Raw genomic sequence first — 18513 nt, forward strand, 5'->3', positions numbered from 1 at the left:
AGCAGGAAACTCAGGCATCCTCTTAAAGGCCCAGGGCACAGTCTCTCTCACTCCCAGGCACTCACTTTGGGCTCCAGCAGAAGGACAGTAACTCAGGGGGTATGAGAGACATATGAGGGCTACAGACTGAGTTGTGCTGTTTCATGTTGAGGGCTGGAGGACAGTAGCCATTTCTCTGTGTGGGGGTCCTTCTCCCGTGCAGCCAGCAGGCGGGCGCCATCTTTCTATGCTGAGCCCGCCCCCTACACTTACACCAAAACTGAATCTAATTGGTCTGACGAGCTCTGCAGGCCCGCCCCACTGACTCACTGCGCCCTACCCCACCCAACTGCCCCGAGGCCCTTTCTCCACAAGCAGCTAGCCCCACCAGCATTTCACTCTTTGTCAGAAAACTATCAGAGTCTGACAGACCCCAGGCAGGGGACAACTGGCCTCAGTGTGCTCTGACACTTATTGTGGTTTTTTTTCCTTTGGTTGTCCATGTTTTATTGAAACTATGACAGCACAGCAGGAAGATTCAAACGGCTCCACGAGGTGTTTTGAAATTCATCCCAACTGTAGGCTGAGGGAGCTGCAGGGTAGACAGACGGCCCAAGTCCAAGAGCTTCCGCATTTCCTCAGTGTCCGGATCAACTTCAATGATCTCCTGACCCAGGGCTGAGACCTCAGGAACAGAATTCTCTCTCCTTTCTCTCTCCTCTTCCTGCAGCTTGATGGAGAGACTGCTTACGAGACCTCTCTGATTCCGCTTCATCAGGTGTGTGACACAACCTGCTATTTTGTTGTAGAGCTTCTTGCTGGGAACAATGGTGATCGCCTCGCACACGCGCTTATTGGTGTGGAAGGCATTGCCCAGGTGCGTGTATACTTCTCGATGATGACCTGGGCCACCTTCTTCACAGTCTTAGTGCAAAGGCAGCCCATCTTGGCAGGTCCCTGGTGAAAGACCTGCTCTGTCACTTTTGCTGAGTAGCTTCAGGCTCTGCACTGGCACCAAACTAGAATTTACAGTAACCTGGTGACCACAACTCTTCCCACTGTAGTGACTCTCTGAGACCCTGCCTCACCCAGCTTGTGTACCGCACGAAGCTTTATTAGTGGCTGAACTTTAAGGAAGCTGGAAGGTAGCAGCAGGCCTTGGGGTGTCCTGGAATTTTATGGCCCAATATTAGTGGCAGATGTCCTTGGTTCTCAGAGTGGCCTCTCCCACATGTCTCCAGGGTTAGCAGAAGCAGCAAACAATGATGGATCTCTTTGTAGTTCTTACCCAATAGTCCCTGGCCAGTCACAGGCAGTGCACTGGAGCCCCTCAAGAGGGCCCAGAACCCACACACTTGGAGGCTGGCTTCAGACCACAGCAGAACACCGCCCAATTAGCCCCACAAGTGGCGCATCCAAAGGATAGTCTCAACAGGCACCAGAGCTTACTGGGGTGAATACCACTCAGTGGGGTCAGCCCCACACACAGCAGCCCATAAGCTGTGTACGTGGTGAAACCCACAGCCAATCAGCCTGGAAGTCAATCTCACCCACTGACGTGCCAATAGCAACCAAGCTCAACTATAACAGGAGGGTACACACAACCCATGCAAGGGACATTTCTGGAGCACCCTGTGCTGGTGACCAGGGAGACTGTGCCACATGACCCCACAGGTCACCTACCACATAAGGCCACCTGGCCAAGACTGGGGGATGTAGCAGATCTACCTCATACATAGAAACAAAGAGAGAAGCAACCAAAATGAAGAAACAAAGAAATGCATCCCAAATGAAAACACAGGAGAAAACTCCAGAAAAAGAACTAAATGAAATGGAGGCAAGCAACCTACCACATACAGAGCTCAAAACAATGGTTATAACGATGCTCAAGGAACTTAGTGAGAACTTCAACAATAGCAAGCATAAAAAGGGACATAGAAATCATAAAAAAGAGCCGGTCAGAAGTGAGGAATACAATACCTAAAAAGAAGAATGCACTAGAAGGAATCACCAACAGACTGGATGAAGCAGAAGATCAAAGCAGAAATTTGGAAGACTAGGTAGCAGAAAACATCCAATCAGAACGGGGAAAAAAATCCAAAAAAATGAGGATAGTTTAAGAGACCTCTGGGACATTAAGCATAACAACATTAGCATCATAGGAGTACCAGAAGGAGAATAGAGAAAACAAGGGATTGAGAACCTATTTGAAGAAATAATGACTGAAAACTTTCCTAACCTGATGAAGGAAATAGACATACAAGTCCAGGAAGCTCAGAGTCCCAAAAAGGATGAACTCAAAGAGGCCCACACCAAGACACATTACAATTAGAATGGCAAAGGTGAAAGATCTAGAGATAATCCTAAAAGCAGCAAGAGAAAGGCAACTAATAACTTATAAGGGAGTTCCCATAAGATTGTCAGCTGATTTCTCAACAGAAACTTTGCAGGCCAGAAGGGATTGGCACAAAATATTCAACTTGATGGAAAGCAAGGACCTACAACTAAGATTACCCAGCAAAGCTATTATTTAGAATTGAAGGACAGAGAAAGAGCTTCCCAGACAAGAAAAAATCTCAAGGAGTTCATCATCACCAAACCAGTATTACAAGGAATGTTAGAGGGATTTCTTTAAGATGAAAAAAAAAAAGATCAAAATTATGAATAATAAAATGGCAATAGCTACATGTCGATTAACAATTAGTTTCAATGTAAATGGATTAAATGCCCCACTCAAAAGACATAGGAGGGCTGAATGGATAAGAAAACAAGATCCTTACATGTTCTGCCTACAAGAGACTCACTTCAGATTGAAAGACACACACAGACAGAAAGTAAAAGGATGGAAAAAGCTATTTCATGAAAATGGAAATGAAAACAAAAAAACAAACAAAAAAAAAAAGCTGGGGTAGCAATACTTATTATACCAGACAAAATAGACTTTAAAACAAAGGTTATAACAAGAGACTAAGAAGGACCCAGTAATCCCACTTCAGGGTATTTATCTGAAGAAACCCGAACACTACTTTGTGGGGACATGTGCATCCATATGTTCATTGCAGCATTGTTCACAATGGCCAAGATGTGGAGGCAGCTGGGGTGTCCATCGATGGAAGAATGGATAAAGAGGAGGTGGTACATATATACAATGGAATATTGCTTGGCCAGGAAAGTGAATAGATTCTTGCCATCTGTGGTGGCATGGATGGACCTGGAAGGTATTGTGCTGAGTGGAGTGTCAGACAAAGAAAGACAGATGCAATGTAATTTCGCTGATATGTGGAATCTAAAGAACAAAATAAACAAATAAAAACACAAACAAACTCATAGATACAGAAAACATTTTGATGGTTGCCAGATGGGAAGGGGGTTGAGGATGAGTGAAAAAGGGGAAGGGATTAAGAAGTACAAATTGGTTGTTACACAGTAGTCATGGGGATGTAGGGTAGAGCATAAGGAATATAGTCAATAATAGTGTAATAACTATGTGTGGTGTCAGATGGGTACTGGATTTGTTGGGGTGATAGATGGGAAGGGTGTGGGGAACAGGGTGAAAAAGGTGAAGGGATTAAGAAGTACAAAGTGATAGTTACAAAATAATAACGGGGATGTGAAGTACAGCTCAGGGAATTAGCGGATAATATGGTAATAACTAGGTATAGTGCCAGGTGAGTATTAGGCTAATCAAGGGGATTGTTTCTCAAATGATACCAATGTTTAACCACTATGTTGTACACCTGAAATTAACATAATATTGTAGATTAGCTATATTTTAATAAAAACCTTAAAAAAATAAAAAAGATAAGGAAGGGAAGGTAGCCAACAAAGGGTGTGTTATTGAGCAAGCTACCGTGGGCAACAGGACTCAATCCTCTCACCCAAAGGACATGGGGTGTCACTCTGATCCAGCAGGGAGAAAGCTGGGGTATTTATGCACCAGCTCCTATAAGCAGTCATTGATGGTGGCGTAATTCACCAGCCCTTCCAACCGGCCAGAGCATAGGCAGAGCAGGTCCAGTGGCCAGAGAGAGCCCCCCCGGGCAGAGAAACGCAGAGATGTGGACGTCAGGCTGGTGTGCCCTGAAATGGCATGGGGCGAGGGAATATGGCAGGTCCCCATCAGCATCTGCTGCAGGCCCCATCTTCTTTGCAGCCTTCGCCCCCTCTGTGCATAATTTATCCTCTCGTGTAGAAAGAGTGCTTTAAAACTCACATTTTGGAAAGAGGCAGATTTGACCTCAAATTCCAGCTCTGTCCCTTTCCATATGACGACGTGGGCAAATGGTTCTTCTATAAAACATGGGTCATGCATTGCTGAGGGGATTCAATGAGATAATCCCAGTTCCACAGTGCATAGTAGGAGCTTCAATGAATGCTGGCAACAAGTAGGATTGTTACTTCTACAGACAGTCCCCGACTTACAACGGTTCGAACTTACGATTTTTCAACTTATGATTTTCCAACTTTACAATGGGGTGAGAAGGATACACATAATAAATGACATGGGATAGTTAACGTTTTGTTTAAATGGGCTTGGTGTTAAATGATTTTGCCCAAAGGTGGACTACTGTACGTTTTCTGAACGCGTTTAAGGTAGGCTAGACTAAGTATGCTATGATTTTCGGAATGTGATGTATTAAATGAATTTTTGACTTCAGATATTTTCAACTTATGATGGGTTTATCATGACATACCCCCATCGTTAAGTCAAGGAACATTTGTTCATTCATTCCCTTTGCCCCCCAAAAAGGTCAAAATTAACATTTTTCCATTAAAAATTTCCTCCCTTCAATTATTTTAAAAATGTAACTGTTGAAAGAGAGTACATCTACGTAGTTCAAACTCCAGACGGTATTAAGGGACAAACTGTTAACAGCCTCCCTCCTTTTACACCAGCCACCCAGGGGCCCTCCTCACAATGAACCAAAACGATCCGCGTGCTTGTGAATTTTTCCAAAGATATTTTCATACTGCCTTCTTACAGATTTTGGGCTTGCTTCTGTTTTTCTATGGCTGAATCCACTACTTGATGGTGTCTGATTTGGCATAAATAATATATGCATGTTTTAACTTTTTTATTTCGAAATAATTTTAAATGTACAGAAGAGTTGTAAAGATAATATAGTGTTATCCTTCACCCAGGACCCGCCCATGTTCATATTTTACATGACTACATAGTACATGGATCAAAATAAGACCTTGACATTGGCGCCACACGAATGAACACTACAGACTTTATTCAGACTCCAGCAGTGTTTTTTTTTTTTTTTTTATTCAAGTGGATCCAACCCAGGATAAGGTGATGCATATAATCGTCCTGTCCCTTCGGTCTCCCCCAGTCTGGGACAGTTTCTATCTTTCCTTATTTTCATGATCTTAGTACTTTTGAGGGATGCTTTGCAATTTTATTTTTTTTTAATTTATTGGGGTGACAATTGTTAGTAAAATTACATAGATTTCAGGTGTACAATTCTGTATTACATCATCTATAAATCCCATTGTGTGTTCATCACCCAGAGTCAGTTCTCCTTCCATCACCATATATTCGATCCCCCTTACCCTCATCTCCCACCCCCCACCCCCCGCCCCCGTTACCCTCTGGCAATTATTTTAAATTTAATGAATCCATACGTCTTGCTGTTCCCCGAAGGGCACGAGGATCTCCACATTTAGAATTGCTAGGGCAGGGAAGAGGCACTGAGCACGTCCTTGCAGTAGGGTTGGAAATTCAGATCTCCACCATCACTGTGTGATCTTGGACAAGTCACATTCCCTCTCTGGGCTTCAGACTCCCCTGAAGTACAACGAAGCAGTGAATCCATGTCAGCACTTCTGAAATTGTGTCTACACACTCTAAGATCTCTTAGAGACCCCAAGGTATGTTAGCATATAAAAGGCACTGAAAAGTCCTGCAATAAAGACACCTATTTTAATATTGTTGAACACAGCCGTGCTCTGATTCCTGTATTTGGCCGGGGGAGCTGTTGTTATCTTCCACCTATTGACTTCCAGAGAAGACCCTTAGGGGCATATGGGCTGGGTGATACCTAAAGCCTGTGAGCCTAGCTTCAGTTGGATGGGAATACAGCAGCAAGCACACCCCAAGAGGAGGCTGGTCATGAAGGCTGGGCTGGGGAGAAACCTTGGAAGAAGGGACACAAAGGGAAAACTGAGCAAAGGCTTGGAGGGAGACTTCCCCTTGGTTTCCCAGTCCTTTGGAGCCAGCTCAGACCCTGAGCATTGAGCGATCCACGTCCAGATGTATGTGGCAACCTCCTCGGCAGGAATCGTGGCAATATCCACCAAAACAGGAAATGCACAGACCACTGAACTTAATGACTTTGTATCTAGCTGTAGCTCCACCTGAACAGAAAGGTGTTGATGCCGGCTAGTCACTGCCTCATTGCTTGAGGCTGAGAAAGGAAGAAAAAGTGTAAATGTGTGTGTATGCACGTGTGTGTACACACACATTAACATAGAGCCCATTTCAAACAGGATAGTGTGACATTGCAGAGTGCTTGCTTCCAGAGGAAGAAATTGAGTGATTGGAGCCAGAAGTGGGAGAAATGGACGTTTCCTGGCTACCCCTCTGCACCTTCTGAGTTTTGTACCTGTGCATGTATCACTTATTTAATGAATTGAAAGAATACTTTCTAAAAGAATGAAACAGATGCAATGGAATTCTATATGCAATTGTTAGGAAGAAAGGAAGGAAGGAAGGAAGGAAAAGAGGGAAGGAGGGAAGGTGGGAGGAAATGGAAATATCTCCAAAATACAGTGTGAGATGAAAAAAAAAGCAAGTTGTAAAATGTAAATATAGTGCATTATTCTTGAGTAAAAGAAGGGGGGTAAAATAAGAATATAGATATATTTGCATATGTGTGTATTAAAAAACCCTGGAAGAATATAAAAACTGAGAATCATAGTTACTTGTGGGGAAAAAGGGTGGCATAAAAGTAGAAGGGAGATTTTTCACTGTATTCCTTCAAATAGATTCATATATATTACACATACATGTCTTTAATGTATTTTATTATATATATTTTAACAATGAATATATTACCTCTTCAAAATTAAACATATAAATATGAATGCGGGAGACCTATATGGACTGATGTATAATAACGTCCCATATATATTGTTAAATGAAAAAAAAGCAAGTTTATAGCACAGTGTGTATTATATAACTAATGGGCCAAAAATATGTGTTTGCATATATTGTATATATTGTGTGTGTACGTGTGTGTCTACATATGTGCATGTGTGAATACATATACTGTGCATATATGTACACATACTTGAAAGTACACACTACCTCTCTGGAAGTTTCCAGAAAAAACTGCTGACAATGGCTTCCCTGTTAAGGGGACCAGGAGACACGCAGGTATTGTCTACCCTGGGAAACCATCTGAATGTTTACCGTGTGCATAAAGCACTTTTTAAAAATGTTTTAAAGGCATGCATCTGTGGTCATTGTAATGAGGTTTTTCAAGCAAAAATTTAGAAATAACTTAAGCATTTCTTCCTTGGGACCAGATTGTATACATTTCAACCCATCCATACTCTGGAATACTCTTCAGATGTTAAAATACTTGAAAAAAACAAAATGTGCATTTATTTACACTAATCTAAAGACTGTCCACAATATATCATTAAGTGAAGAAAAGCTTCAGAACCAAAAGTATGGTGCAATCCAATTTTTGTAGGAAAAAAGTCTGTGTACCTATCTGTACACATGCATATATGTTGTATTAGGCAAACACACATGGGGGCAGCACTCAAATCCTGCCTCTCTCATTATTAGCTGTGTGATTTTGGACAAGCTACGTAAAACCCTTCAGCTTCAGTTTCCCCTTTTTTTAACATGGATACAACTATTCTACCAGCCTTGATTTAACCCATTTAATTCTTCTAGCAACTTTTAGCATAATCGCCCATCCCATAGTAAGCACCCTGTAGTTAACAGTTGTTACTATCACATATATATTTTAAGTGCATCATGGAGACCCTGGGGGCTGGTAATGATCACTCCACACTTTTCACCTGTGACTCTAGAAGATGAGGTTCAAGTGGGGCAGGAAGAACTTTCTATTGTAAACAGGTCTGTGCTGTTTGAACCTTTTTTTCAACAAGTATGCATTATGTTATAATTAAGAGTCAAGAAACAATAAAAATAAATAGATTCGTTCTGGATGGGGTTGGGGGAAAAGCCTCTATGGGCCACAGTGGGAGAAGAAAGGGCAGTGTGCGGTGTGGACATGCCTCAGACCTCGTGCTCATAAAGCAAGAAGACAGGATCCAAGCAGCCCCGTCGCACATCCTGCAGCTAAATCTGTCCACCTTCCTCCCGCCTGTGAGACACAGATAATCAGACTCAGAAATGATATCCAGGGTGTCCAGATTTGTGGCCACGCTGCCCAGTTGCTCAGAGCACCAGGAAATTCAGCCCAGTGCCACTGTTTATCAAGAGCCTCAGACGACGGAGGGTCAGGGAAGGGAGGGGACCTGAGGAGTGTGGCCCTGGCCTCTGGGGGCTGACCTACAATTGGAGTCACCCACAAGGCTCTGGACCATGATCTTTCTGGAAGGATGCTGGGGGAAGCAATGTTTTTTCAAGTACCTTTGCACAGAGCTCCAACCGCCTGAGCCTCCAGGCCGGCCCTAAAATGATAAATTTTATGTAATGTGTATTTTATCACAATTTTTTTAAAATCTTGATAAATAATGAATCAGCTCTTGACATTCCACTGCCCAGAACCTTCCAATGTGCCTGATCACACCCAGAATAAAATCCAAAAGACTGATCTACAAGGTCCACATGATTTGACCCCTTCCTGCCACCCCTCCAACCTCTCCTCCCATCCTCCTCTCTCATTTGGCTCTTTGCTGTTCTTTAAACCCACCAAGCAAGGTCCAACCTCAGGGCCTTGGCTCTTGCTGTTTCCCTCTGGCAAATCAGACGTCCCCTTGGCTGGCCCCATCTACTTCATACAAGCTGTACAGACAGACACTAAGCTGGCCCCATATTATCCCTACCTCCCAGTTCTTACCCCCTTGTATAATCTCCTGCCCTTGCATTTGGTCAGGACTTGTGACTTGATTCTGACCAATAGAATACAGTGAAAGTGACAGGAAACCACTTTCATGGTTATATTATATAAGATTGTAATGCCTATCTTGCTAGGAGACTCTCCTCGCAGGCTTTAATGAAGCAAGCAGCCATGTTGGAAAGGCCTATGTGGCAAGGAACCAAAGGTGGCCTCTGGTCAACAACCAGCTAGGCACTAAGGGCAGCTTCTACCTGACAGCCTGCAAGAAACTGAGGCCCTCAGTCTTATAGCCCACAAGGCATTAAATTCTGCCAGTACTATGTGAACTTGCAAATGGGTCCTTCCCCACTTCCCCAGCTGAGCCTCAGATGAGACTGCAGCCCCAACCAACACCTCGAATCTCAGTTCTGTCATCACCAGGTGTGTACCCCTAAGATGTTACATGTGCTGAATATCTTCTGCTTGTCTTTTACAATCCACTCTTCATCTTCCTCCATCCTGCTCTTTGCTCTGGGAAATGGACAAGAGAGTTGGCCTCTCTTGACTGCGTGAATAGGTTGGCTCTCTTGCCTTCCAGCTTCCTGTACAGGTCAGCCCATGGAGAGCAATAACAGAAGATGAAAGGGAGAGAAGAGTGGGAGGTATTTATTCCCTAGCTCTCTCCTTGCTACATTGTCCTGGACCAGCTGTGTCCCTCAACCAGAGGTCCCAGCCTGCTAAGCAGCTCTCTCCACATAGTCCTCTGTGTCTACCAGCTCTAGTAACCACCCCTTTCCTCATCTTTTCACGACTAGGATAGTAATCAAATCCCACTATTACTATCCCCAGGGAATTGAGCTATGCCTGATGGTCTCTGACTTCCTGCTGGTGGATGGCAGAATACTAAGATAGCCCCCAAGATCGCTGCTTCCTGGTGAACACATCGTGTACAGTCACCCCCCCACCATGTGGGCTGGACTTGTGACTAGGATAGATTTTACACTGTGACTCAGTTACTAATCAGTTGACTGAGTTCATCGAAAGGAAGACTACCCTGGGTGGTCCTGACCTAATCAGGCAATCCTTCAAAGAAGTTAGATTTGAAGTGTGAGAGACTGTCCCCTGCTGGCCTTAAAGGAGCAAACATCCGTGCCATGAACTGCCTATGGAGGGGGATACATGTCAAAGACTTAAGGGTGATCTCTAAGAGCTGAGAGCAGTCCCTGAAGAAAAACCAGCAAGAAAACAGAGACGTCAGTCCTACAACCACAAGGAATTGACATTTGCCAACAACGTAAATGAACTTGAAAGAGAACCCTGAGCCTCTGATGAGATCATAGATGAAATCTTGATTTCAAACTGGTGACAACCTGAGCGGAAAAATCTAACTACCCCAGGCCTGGGTTACTGACTTACAGAACAGTGAACTAATAGCTGGGTGCTATTTAAAGCCATGACGTTTGTGGCTATTTGTTACACAGCAATAGAAAACGAATACACTGCCCTCACTTTGTAAACAGTACCTTTATTAAACTCCTCTCCAACTAGACTAATTTGAATGTGTTCCATCTGTTTCCTGTGGGACGCTGATGGATGCATTACTTAACTTCTCTATGCCTCAGTTTCCTCAACTATAATAGGAGATGATGGGAACAAAGCTATTGTGAGGATAAAATGAGATGGTGCACTGAAAGTGCCTTGGCCACGCTAAGTGTCCGCTATGCGGAGGGAGAGACGGATGGGCTGAGCTGACTTGACTCTGACCAGGCCCTTTCCACAACACCCGGCAGAATCCTCAGGGTCTCAGGTCTCCTGCCGTGTCACTGCACCACTCAAAGTCAAAGCTCCAAATGTGGGTGGTCCAGTCTCTTCCTAACTTCCAGATACCCAAGCGCCTTGGGGATGAGTATGCTACCCTTTCATGCTTTAAGTGTTTTGACTGAAGATTAGTGGATCTTAGTACTCCTGGGGTGTAAAGAGCCATTGTGAATGGTTTATGCATGCTGAATTTAACCCAATTTCCAACACAAGTGCTCTATCCACAGAGAAGCCCATTTAAATAGCTCCAGCCCAGCTCTCTTCAATCCCCTGGTGGTTGAAAGCAGAGGAATTGGAGAAATGGGACACTTTTCCTCTTAACCAAATCTCTCAGGAGGACTTGTACCTGGAAACCCAGTTTGTTAAGAGGCAAATCCCAGAGCAGCAGTGGAAGAACAGCTCAGAGAAAGAGGAGATGGACCGCCGGCACACAACACCCACAGCTGTCCACCAAAGGTGGTTCTATAGGCTCCCCAACTAGAACCCACCGTGGGATGAAAATCAGGAGATTCAGATCTGGGAAGACGGAGTGGAAATCACCAATATCTCCCCCCATTATCAGCATTGCTGTTAGGGGGCAGGGGGTCATGTCTCCTGTTCAGAGATCATTTTAAGAGACATTCATTTACTCGGGCTCTGTTTGGAGGGGTACTGTGAGTAGGACAGAGTATCCTTGCCCTCAGGAAGAGAACAGCCTAGTGGATTCAGTAAAATGGTAGGAAAGGCATGAAAGAATCACTGGAGTTATGAAGAATTATATAGAATTATTAAGGAAAAAATGACTCTCAGACTCTCAGGCTCTCTCTGAGCAATTTACCCCGTAAAAACAAATGTTAACCAAAAATAAAATAATTAAAATGAAATGAACAGTAAACAAAATAACGTAAAATAAAGCAATATGCGTTCAAGTAACTTTGGTAAACTGGGTTCAGTGAAATTGATGGGTGTCTTCATCGCAGGGTTTCTCAGTATCTGTAATGTGACGCTGTGCCCTGTGACTCTCCAAGTCTGGCTTATTGCCAGAGTTCTCTGGGAAGCGTCTCAAAAGGACAAATGCACCACAGGCTTATTAAATTAGAATCCCCAGAAGTAAGGTTCAGGAAAGTGCAGTGTCACAGGGCCTCCAGGTTGATTTTCGATGGTCAGCCACGTCGATCTGGAGACTGGAATTTGGGGCTGTTATGGACTGAATGTTTGTGACCAAAAAAAACTCATGTGTTAAAATTGAATCCTTCCTGTGATGGTATTTGTACTTGGGGACTTTGGGGGTGATTAGGTCACAAGAGTGGAGCCCTCATTGATGGAAGTAGTGCCCTTATAAGAAGAAGACTGAGTTACTTCGCTGTTTTAAGTTGGCAGTTTGCAACCTAGAACACTCTCTGTTGTTTATACACCACCCAGGCCATGGTATTTTGTTATAGCAGCCCAACCTGACTAAGACTGACTCTCTCTCCCTCTCCTTCTCCCTCTCCCTCTCCTATGTGACAATACTGTAAGAAAAGGCTGTCTGCAAACCAGGAGTAGGCTCTCACCAGATACCTGATCTGCTGGTGCCTTGACCTTGAACTTCCCAGCCTCCAGAACTGTGAGAAATACATGTTTGTTGTTTAAGCCATCCAGTCTATGGTATATTTTTGTCTCAGTATTCCAAGCTAAGACAGGGGCTACAGGAATTCCTCAATCTTCTTGGACTCCTGAATATATGTGCTGATCGCTGCAGAAGAAACAGTCTTCAGTGTACATTGGTCTGGATTCGTGGTTGTAGCTGTGTTTATTTCCCTGTGAGACTGCCCGTCTAACCCAGAGGTTCACATGAAAGGGAGTCTGGTACGCACACAACCCCAGACAGGTGTCAGAACACAAAAACCACTGAGAATTCCAAACAGATGGTGGACCTTGGTCCAGTAGGATTTGCCCTTTGCAGAGTCTCTTTTAGAAGATCTGGTTTTGCTCTTTTCCTAACACACAGATGTTGGGGCTGGAATGGCACTCAAGCAAGCCACCAATGAGATGTCTCCAGAGGCTGGAGGTGGGGCTGTCTGAGTGGTTCCTTTGAGGGGGTCCTGAAGCAATCCGAGAGCAATGGGGGGCTCTATAAGCAGATGATATTAAAAGGTAGGGGCCTTGGCCATGTCTGAACTCTTGGTCCTATCTCTCCTCTGCAAGATTTTAAGGCGCTGACCTCCAGTCTGTGGGTTGGTTTCCTCCTGGGATCCACATTAGCGACTCACTATCTTCCGACGTCCTCATCCTGGTATTCACAGCAAAGCAGCACACCTCTTTGAAGGAGGCAGCGTGGGGTACCAGATAATCATAGAATTAGTCAAAATAATTTGTTTTAAATCCCCAAGTTCTTCTCTTTACAAGTCCTTCAACATGTCCGAACCTCGGAGTCCTCATTTACTACACAAATAAAAAGAATACAGTTTACCTCGCAGGATGGGAAAGATTAAAGGTGACTTTAATCTTTCTAAGGTGACTTTCCAAAGCACCCAGTACCTAGTAGCTCTTCAATAAATGTGAGTCATGTCTTTGTCCTTCCTCCCATCTTCCCCCAAAGGGGTTTTCATTAGAAAGTCACTCGGGAGAAACAGAGTGGTTCTGCCACCAGCCTGCAGTGTGACATGGGACATCTCTTAGGCACTGGATTTGTTGAGATACTTTTGGTGGAAAGGAACAGGCTCACTTAAATTAACTCAAGCAGGGGAGGTAGGGAGAAAGAATAATGATTATAAAATGCAGGGGTGACTCATAGAACCCAAGTTGGAATGCAGTCAGTTCTCAGGAAAGCGCTGGAAATAGGGGCTAAGCTGTGCTAGGAAATCTCTGATGTCCTTTATCTCTGCCCTCATCCTTTCTCCTCTCTCAGCATTGCTTTCATGTGTAACTACTTCCCAGCCCACCGGATACATAATGGCAGCAAACACTCCCCTGAATATCCCGGCTGGACCAGTGGGACCACTTCCTTTAAACCTAATTGCAAATTCCCAAAGAAGGCTTTTGTTGGCCCGCTGGGGTACTGCCCAATCCCGCTGCGTTGGATTGGGCAGTACTCCTGGTCCAATTAACAGCATGCAGGGGTAAGACCATGAGGCTTTAGTTGAATCACCTTGCACTGGCCCTGACACCTTGTCCAATCAACAGTGTCCTTGGGTAGAGCTGTGTTGTGCAAACGTGGCTATTTCTCCTATAACGATGTGTGTGGAGAGAGTAAGAAACAGTCTCCAGAGAAGGGAAGTCGGGTATGTAAAACAATAAGTGACTAGCTAAGATGAACGACGTAATACCTGGCCTCAGGAGTTCACAGCTTCAAGAGGGAGACAGACCCAGAGACGGACAAACTCCGTTCCTACTTAGAAAAGGCGCTTCCAGTGACAGGAGTCAGAGAGGTCCACACAACCAGCGTTTGGTGGGAGAAGTTCCCAGAAGCTGCCCCGACTACCACCTCAAAGCCATCCTAGGACGTGACAAGCTAATTAATCACAATTATTATTTATGGCAGTGCCAATCCACCTGCTTGTGTCACAAGACATTAGTTATTGCCAGGAATGAGGAGTCCCAGGGTGTAGAACATGCTAAAAATATTAATCTACAAGTGAAAATGATTTTAATTGGATTTCGCCCTTGGGGTCGTGTCAGGGGCCCGCTTTCAATCAGACTTGTCCAGTCAGCAAAGCGGACCCCAGCCTTCCAAATTGAAACTGTGATTGGCTGGCAGAGGTTAATAGAAATGTTGGGAAATAAATAGGTTATTGATTGATCATAACAATCATCTTGCTCCAGGCTTACCTTGCTGACCTCGCCCACCCAATTTTACCGCAAACTCGGTTAGCATCTAATTATAGAGCACTTTTACAATACTGTGTATTAATGAGCAGATTATGCAGTGGGGGGTAGGGGAATTCTTACTGGAGAACTTTCCCTGTGGCAGAAAAATGTGGGGAGACCTCGTGTCCAACTTGGGGGAGGGTCCTACAAGGAATAAAGTTGCTCACCCCACATCCCTGCTGATGCCTCATTCCTTCACTCAGCACACACTGATGGGGCATGAGCTTCGTGCGGTATCCGGGGACATGGTACTATATTAGATGCAGCCCCTCTGCTCAGAAGCTCACTCTGGGATGTGATGCTTCTAAAGCCTCTGTGAGCCTGAGAATTACGTGGCAGGCGGCTTGTTAAAAAGGCAGATTTGGGACCCCACCTTCTGAGATGCTGATTCAGAGGGGTCTCCATTGTTAACGAGCCCCCACCTTGGAAATGTTGAAACACTTGGGGAACCTCATTTGGAGACACACTGGCCTGATTAAAGAGAAAGATCCACACAAGGAAACAAAAGTCCGAGGTCTGAGGGCCCGGCTGGAAGCTGGTCCAGGATGCAGTAGGACACAAGGAAAGTGAGGACAGCTGAAGCTGGAAGTTGGCATGTGATGCTGGCATTGAGTAGGAATTTCCAAGGTGAGTTTGAAGAACAGTTGGCCCCTGTGGGCACAGAGCCAGGAGTGCAGTTTCCAGGCACTCAGCCTCACGTGGAAAGGTGCTCCCTTGGGTAGTAAATGGCCCTCAACTGTGATTGCATGGCCATCAGCTGTGGCTAGTTGGCCGTCAGCTGTAACCAGTGAGCCATTGGCCACTAATATAACTGCTGGGGCTACACCAGCAGGAAATGGAGGGCTAGCAAGAAGATGGTGGCTGAGCTGGCAAAAGCGGATTGCAGTTAGCAAGTGGGGTCGGTTGGTTGGCAGAGAAGCAGACAGCGGGTTGCGGATCGTGTGGCTCCTGCTTCCTGTGTCTCCAACCCAGCCGCCAGCGAGACCATAGTGGTATGACTCCCCTATATATGGCTCCGTGGGTGTTCCTTTTCGGCCTCTCCATGTCCTGCGTTCTTATGTGGGGAGCAGGACCAGAGACCCCGCATGACACCCTGCATGACGGCCCCCATAAAAGGTCCCTTTTAAGGGGCACCAATGGTGTGCATGGCCATTCCCACCGGGGAGACAAATGGGCGTGCATCTGGCTTTGCCTTTCAAGGGACCAGCAAGCTGATTGGGAAACCAAACATGCAAACAATTTAGGGTTGCCGCCTCAATTTTAAATGCACTGCACCTCACAATGCATAGACCTGCTACTGGTTATCGTCGTGTTAAACCAGCCCAATGACGCTGTGATGACGGCATTGATGGGGAAACAGGCTCAGCGGGGTGAAGTGACTTGCTTGAGGGGGTCCTTCTGGACAAGAACACAAGTCCAGTGCTCATGCCCTGTGGTGCTGCAGCCACCTTGTCAGGAAAGACAGCCCCTCCCAAGAAGACAGGGTGGGTCAGGGACAGGGGTGTGGTTAGGACCAAAGGGTGTGACAGTGCCTTTAAGACAGGGCTGGGAAGACCTGACTCACAGCTTCTTGAAGACGTTCAGGATGCTGAAATGAGTCTGCTAAGAGACCCTCAGCTCGGAGGTGGGGAGAGAGAGCCTTTTGGAGAATAATAGGCAACTGAAAGTCACCGGCACAGGGTAGCCAAGCCAGCGGAGGAGACAGAGAGTCTCAGCCCAGCAATGCCTGCGTAGTGTCTCACAGGGACCCCTCCACAGCCTCCTCCCTGGGCTCCCTCATGTGCCCCCCCATCTCTTGCATCCTGGCCTTGTCTCTGTCCCTCTATCTCACCAATCCATTCCTCCCTCAGGGCTTTCGCTGTGGCACCCGCCTGATACTACCGTCCTCCTAACATTGGACGGCTGACTCCCTCTCTGCAGCCCAAATGCCACCTCCTCCCTCACCTGATTTCATCCACCCCCAGGCCACACTGTCCCATTGCCCTGCTTTCCTTCTTTTGTAGCAATGAGCAGTGGCGGAAACAGCTAACATGTTTGTTTCCATGTTTAACGTCTGTTTCCTCCACTGGCCTAGGAGTGGGGGTTAGGTGGCAGGTTCAGACAGGATGTGGTAGCCAGAGCCTTACCCTGGGCTCCTGTGAAGAACAAAGAGGACAGGCCAGGAAGAGACAAATGAAGGCCGCAAACTGAGACCAGCACTCGAGGCCGATGCAATGGCATGACTGTGGTTTATCTGTTCTGTGCATCGTTTATATATCAAGACCCCTGCTCTGTGTAAGAAATTGGGAGGCTGGTGAGGAAGCTGGCATGGCTGTCATGACAGTGTGCTAGTGGCTTGGGCTAGGGCGGTGGCAGGAAGATGGGGGGGGAAATGGATAGAATCAAGGGATATTTAGGAGGTGAAATGACAGGACTTGGGCAAAGGTTGTAACACAGCGTGAGGGAAAAGGAAAGGATGCCTCTCAAATTTCTCCTTTGGTCAACCAGAGACACCGCGAGATGAGAGATGCTGGTGGAGGACCAGGCTTGTGGGGGGCGGGGGGGGTCTGAGGGGGGGAGAGGCCCCGAGTTCAGCTGACATTTTGCACACGGGGACACAGAGGCTCAGACAGGTGAAGTGACTTGTCCAAGAATTGAGTATCTGAGTCAGGATTTGAAACTGGACATTTCCCACCTCCATCCAGGTGGCTCGGAGCAGAGCTCAGCCTGATTTCTCTCTACACCTCAGCGCCCAGCGTAGGGCCCTACCCCAGACCACAGGCTACTGGTGCTGGGTGAGAGGCTGAAATAGAAGACCATGTGAGCCCAGCAGGGGTTCTATCACTCCCAGCCTAAAAACCTGGGAAAGCTTCCAGGGGCTTGAGGCCTGACCCCAGTGCCAAAAGGTGACGTCTGGTATGAGTTCCCCAGTGGCCCACCAGGCCCTGCGATCACTGGGAAAATGCCCCCGCCACCCTGTGCTTCCAAGGCATTCTCATCCTGGGGCCCTGGCTGGAGGTTCCAGTGCATTCCTTACATTCCAGGGCTTTTCTCTGGGAGGAAGCCTCCTTCCCACAGGAGAGGCCCCTTATAGGAGGATTGGGAAACCGGTTGCGTTTCACTGAACCGCACCAGGTCTCCACAGAGGACTCCGTCCCTGTCCCCACCCCGAATCCTTGCTATGTGGCTTTGGCCCTGCGGTGGGCACTTTGCATAGTGGAGTCTGTTTATCTGCCATGCACCTGGTGAGAAATGCCTACTGAGAGCTGGCCACCATGACTGCAGCTCCGAGGTGCCCCCTTCAGGTGGACTCGGAGGCTGGGGGGACTAGAAGCCCAGACCCGGCTGTGCTACCTGCCAACTTGCTCAGTGACTTGGTCTGGCTGCTTCCCTGTCTGTTCTTCCTGGATTCCGTTGGCAAGTCACACCTGCCTGGGGCTGGGAGAAACCACAGGTGTATGAAAGAGAGATTGGAGACCCATCACATGCTAATACTTTGCAGCTTCCCTCTGACTGAATCCTTACAATCTTTCTGAGACGGGGCACGGTATCATCCCCATTTTACAGATGAAGAAACTGAGGCTCAAAAAGATCACCCGCCCTAAGTCCCACAGTCAGTGAGGGGTGGATCTGGCTACTCCTGAGTCAGCTTGGGCACCCCCCGCACGCAAGGCTCAACTGGCTCCCCGTTTCATTCACTCAGCAAACTCTTCTTGACCTCCAACTCTGTGCTAAGCAGGGTGCAAAGCGCCCAGGGGACATGCACGACGTAGGCAGGCATCATCCCCGCCCTTGCGGAGCTCACAGGGGAGACAGTCAATGAGCAGACTAAATATGAAATCATACACGATGCTCAGCTCTCCAAGGTCAGGGAACACCT

The 18513-nt window shown here is 46.4% G+C and overlaps 1 pseudogene; it reads right to left on the minus strand.

The window, feature by feature from the left end:
* Positions 1-517: 517 nt before the first annotated feature.
* Positions 518-924, minus strand: LOC109460321 (small ribosomal subunit protein eS17 pseudogene; annotated as a pseudogene).
* Positions 925-18513: the final 17589 nt, after the last annotated feature.

This window comes from Rhinolophus sinicus, chromosome 9 (genome assembly GCF_057876585.1).
Source record: "Rhinolophus sinicus isolate RSI-liver-muscle chromosome 9, RSI-T2T, whole genome shotgun sequence".
In the NCBI taxonomy this organism is placed as follows: Eukaryota; Metazoa; Chordata; class Mammalia; order Chiroptera; family Rhinolophidae; genus Rhinolophus; species Rhinolophus sinicus.